Source organism: Sturnira hondurensis, unplaced genomic scaffold (genome assembly GCF_014824575.4).
Source record: "Sturnira hondurensis isolate 20B ecotype Veracruz unplaced genomic scaffold, ASM1482457v3 Scaffold0019860, whole genome shotgun sequence".
NCBI lineage: Eukaryota > Metazoa > Chordata > Mammalia > Chiroptera > Phyllostomidae > Sturnira > Sturnira hondurensis.
In genome coordinates this window covers 281,603-287,089 of record NW_028092491.1, presented here as the reverse complement: position 1 = coordinate 287,089, position 5,487 = coordinate 281,603, and the positions used below count along the sequence as shown (strand labels likewise).

Sequence of the window (5,487 nt, the reverse complement as noted above, 5' to 3'; positions counted from 1 at the left end):
TCATGACTTGGAGACAATGTCTTCTTATTTGTTTTATATTTTCACTTTGGTTTCCTTTTGCATATGGAACATGAAGCAGATGGACATTCTTATATCTATAATGAAAATACTATCTTCTTTCCAAAATGTGCACTCAGACACAACAACGACAGCTGAGCTACAAATAACAGCAAATCATATCAGGAACAAGCACAAATAAGGTTGCAAAGAAAACTGAAATTGCACCACTTTTTCTTCACTTATTTTTTTAATCTAATACACATTGTTGGTACAGAATGGAATCCTGTCGCTTTTGCTTGCCTCAAGCTAATTAATTCTATGAATAGAGCTTCCACACTTTTTTAATGGTAATTGTGGGTATGAATGCACATACGCATACAATTTCTTTTTTATATTTGCTTTTATTTTTATTTTATTATTATATTTTATCCTTGTTCAAGTACAATGGTCTGCATTTTCTCCCAACCTCTCTTCCTCACCCCAGCCATATCCACCTCTCTCTCCTGATTTCACCCTGCCTTGGATTTGTCCATGTATCCTTTACAATTGTTCCTCAAAACCCTTCAGCCATTTTACCCCATCACTCCCTCACATCTCTCCTCTGTTTATTGCCTACTTGTTCTTAATTTCAATGTCTCTGGTTATATTTTGCTTGCTTGTTTGTTTTGTTGATTAAGTCCGACTTCACAGTTAGATAATACAGGATTTGTCTTAAAGTATGTTTTAAAATTTTAATATTGTCACTTTTTTGTTTGGTTTGGACAGTTGTAGAAAATAATGGCCATTGAAGGAGTTTTGGTGAATTCTTCCAGGAAGATGGTGAAGAATGTATCCAGGATATAGGGCAGCAAGAGTGAGAAGAGAAAACAAAGTTAAGTGCACAATACTAGACAGAGTTAAAAACGTAGAGTCTTTGAAGAGAAGGAAAATAAACTCTTCCATGAACCACTTGGGGATGGTGGATGCTCTAGTTACCACTTCTGTTACCCACGAAGATTTTCAAAATATTCTTCTTGATTATTTCCCAGCAGACCATGGAAAGCAGAAATAGCCTAGTGTTTCCAGTGACTGGAGTAAGAGTGAAGAATTTATAACTGCCAGGATTTCTATTCTTGCTGAGTGATATCAGAGAAAGGTGCTAGCACACTAAGTATGCAGGCAGGTCAGTGTTATATCTGCGGGTATAGAATGTTAACTCATCCTGGGTGAAACTGGGAATCAGGTTGTAGAGAGCACCTGGAAACATGGGATTAAAGCTCCAGGAATCCACAATGAAATGTGCTCTCAGATTGGAATGGACTTTGGCTGGATTTCAAGTCATCATGAGTTTCTTTTTTGTCATTTTGGAATTGAATTTGGCAAACTCTAACCTCGGGGTCTATGGGTTCTTGGAACAGAAGCAAATGCTTTTTATCAGTTATTTTTACATCTCTGCTTCCATCCCAGTTGTGAAAAGTGACAAAACCAACCAGCTGTATGGATGTAAACTCCAGTGTTTGAAAGATGTCACTCTACTATCTCCAAGATTACATTGTTTCTAGAGAGAATTCTGCTGTAATTTTTATCCTTATTTCTCTGTGCACAGTTCCTTTTTCCTTTACCTCCTTTTAACAATTTGCTGCTGCTTTTCACCAATTTATTATAAGTTACCTTTAATTGTAATTTCCTCCGTGAATTTTATGCTTGGGATTTGTTAAACTCTTGGTTTTATACACTTTCAGCCTTTATTTAAAATGGGCGAAACTTGTCCTGACTGATGAAGGTAAGTGGATTGAGTGTAGGCTGCAAGCAAAAGAGTCACCCTTTCAATTTCCAGTCAGGGCACGTGCCTGTATTGCAGGCTGGGTCCCCACTGGGTACCATGTGAGGTGCAACCACACCCTGATGTTTCTCTCCCTATCTTTCTCCCTTTCTTACCCTCTAAAAATCAATCAATAGAATTTGAAATTAATTAGTTTGGCAGGAAAGGGAACAACATTTATTTTAGTAATTTTTCCTGTCCTTCCTCCTATTCATTCTATTCTTTGACGATTTCCAAATCAAGTAGAGGAACAGACAGCCACACAATCTCATCCCCGACCAGGGTGGGACATCCTGGTTCACAGTCTTTTCTGCAGCTCTCCAACACTTTTTCTCTTTTGGCCTTTATGCGATCTTTCTGCAACGTGTTGCTTGAGTCAAATATCAAACTACTCAGAGCTCCAAGTTTCACTTCATCCTACAGGATTTTGTAGATTTGCTCATCTTCAGGAAACATTGGTGTGTTGTATACGTCTTTAACCAAACTGTGTTTCATCCTGTGGTTCCCGTCTATTTATTCCATTATGTTTCTCTCACCTTTTCTAATCAAGCCCTTATCATAAATAGGAGAATATCTGGGCCCTCTATTATTTAATAATGAAAAGGAAATTCCTGAGCCTTTCTGAGGTTTCATTTAGTCACAAATAAACTTTTTTTCACACTACAATAAATTTGAAGGAATACCAAGAGGTAAGAATTGATGTTTTATTTTGAGTGTCTTGGTTACTTGAGAATCAATTACACTTAAGTATAATCTGCGTAATGCCAGATTCAAGTTCTCTCAAAACAGAACTATAAGAAATTCAGAAAACTGTTCATTTGAAAGTAGTATAAAACCAAATAGCTGCTTGTGTATATGGTATTCAGAGCTCTGACAAATGTCCCATTTGGGACTAAAATATTTATTCTGTCACCACTTTCCTGAAGCAGAAATATTGGGAACCTTTGGTGCAACATAACATTTTGTCTTCACTTAATGGAAATGTTTCACATACTTATGAATTTATTCTGTATTTTTCTTCTTAGTTCATATGACTAGGAGTAATACTTTCTTGTTCCAATTTCATGATAATTAAAAACCCAGGTACTGAACTGGCATGACAGTATTTTATTATGAGATTATGAAGTTGAAGTGGAGTTGGTGGGGGTTGGGAATTATACACATGGATTACATTGTGTTCCATACGAAAACACACATTTTAAAATATTCTCCTGTGAAACTAAAAGACCAAATTTGAGAAGTGCTAGGCCTCACTTGTCATACCAGATTATTCTCCAAAAATCCGAATTTTGACTTTTGAGATACTATAGTACCAAACAACAAAAACAAACCTTCTTTTCTGATACCCCAATAAACATAAGAGCCAAGGACAGTTATTTGTCTGTAAATGTTCATACACTCAAAAGTAATGCTCAAGAAATAAGAAAGATAAAGCCGCTTCTCTCCCAATTGGACAACATTTCCACTTTCCTTTCTCCCTTTCTCTCTCTTCATCCTGCATTGTCCTCTGTCCTCACTTCTTTCCTGACCTTCACTCATTTCTGTTGCCGAACTCACTACTGCCTCTTCCTCTCCTTAGTGAGAAGTAGTGGGAAGACCCCAAAGAGCCATTGACTCACTGACAGTGCTATCTTGTCCAAATATCACTCTCTTCTCTCCCTCACCACACAGAATGAATTTTTACAGGATTTTCAGAAACAGTGTAGGTTTTCACTGACGTTTCTAGCTTTTATTACAGTTGGAGAGTTTATCAGTGTAGACACCCCCAGTGAATTAAGCTCACGCACAGATTTCCAGAGGAGTAATTTCTCAGAACACCTTGTCTAACCATCAGCTTGTCAAGATGGCAACTTTGACTCTGAAAGTTTCCAGGCCCTAGGGATTAGCTCTGATGACTGTACTCATAAGGATGAAAATGAAATGTAGGGAAAAATTTGGTGCACATAAACATATGTATGCACATACATTTATTCTATCATTTGTCAGTTATTTTCTTTCCTAAGAAAAATTGGTATAGGAAGCTAAATTACCTAATGAATATGACCAAACATTGATAGAATTCAAGAAAGGGTCATCCTAGGTTGTTAAAAGTGATTATGAACTCTAAGTAGTAACTATAGGCTAATGCAATCTTCTCAGATTTCTTGTGTATTTTACCAAAGAATATTTTACTTTTTTGCCTATTAAGCAAAACTAAGATATTAAGGAAATATACATTCGAGTCCCCATATAGTATTTATTAACTGAAATCATACTTTGTTACATCATAAACTTTTCATGGCAATTTTAACCTCCCCATTCCTCAATGTATAGATCAGAGGGTTGAGCAAGGATGTCCCAATGGTATTAAATACAGCTATCATCTTGTCTACTGGATACGTGGTTGGTAGGCATCTATACATGAATACACACGGAACAAAAAATATTACAGCCACAATAAAGTGGGGTGTGCATGTGTAAAGGGCTTTCACCTTCCTTCTGTGCCGTGCTTTCTCAGAGAGTACAAGTGACAACATAGAAGATAAGCAGGATTATAAAACTCACAATGCAAATGGCCCCACTATTAGAGACAGCCACCAAATTTATCACATATGTGTCCACACAGGCAAGTTTCAACTAGGACTGCAAGTCACAAGAAAAGTGGTCAGCCACATTAGAGCCACAAAAGGGCAATTGCAAAGCTAGGAAAATCTGTGCTGAAGAGTGTATACAAGATCCCATCAGGCCAGAATCATCAACACACCACAAACTCTCTGGCTCATGATGATTGGGTATTGCAAGGACTTACAAATGCCAATTTAGCAAGAAAAGGCCATGAGGATGAGCACAAAGATATTGATGCACTCACAGAGGTGGACTGTGAAGACTTGAGTCATGTACTCATTGTAGAAAGTGGTCTTTTTCTGAGAAAGAGCATTCATAATTAATCTGGGCCTATGGTTGTACAGAGGTAGACATTATCAAGGACTGGCAGAACAGAAAGAAGTACATGGGATTCCCAAGGGTCTTGTTGTTTTTAATAGTCACTACAATGAGAAAGTTCCTTGACAGTATTGTAAGGTAAAGAATTGGGAAGACCATAAATATTGCTTTGATCAATAACAGGGATCAAACATAGAGATGATGTCCCTAAACACTCTTGTCATTAATCAAAAAGTTGTAAGAGATAAAATTATGGACAGATGTTGGAAAACCATGAAAGCTAGGTCATATAATTTCAAACTGATTTCTTTTCAATAAGCAAAGGGAAATATTGGGGACAAAAACATGAACTTAGCTCCTGACAAGATGTACACATTAAACCAGACCAACACTTTCAGGGCTTTTATTACTGAATTCATTCATGTTTCCTAACACTCCGGCACTTTCCTAAATCCTTGATTTGAGTGTACATCACAGGAGTGAGGAATGTAATTTTCCCTTCTTTAATTGTTATTTTTACCTTTTGAAATTTTAAACCAGTTCAAATACATTTGGTATTACAAGTCTCCCCTTTTCTACCAGATAGACAAATGCCTCTGTCACCTATTTGCTTATATTACTGTGTATCATTTTAATTAAATAACACAATCATAGACTATATATTATTCTTGTTGTATAATCTTATTATTCAAACAATTTTCACTTCTGTTATTTCATTGACCTACACATTATTTAATAAGGCAAATGTGTCCATGTGCCTGGTC

At 36.6% G+C, this 5,487-nt stretch overlaps 1 pseudogene; it reads right to left on the bottom strand.

Annotated features, from left to right (window-relative positions):
• Positions 1–4,050: 4,050 nt before the first annotated feature.
• Positions 4,051–5,146, bottom strand: LOC118974803 (olfactory receptor 4C11-like; annotated as a pseudogene).
• Between the last annotated feature and the right edge of the window lie 341 nt (positions 5,147–5,487).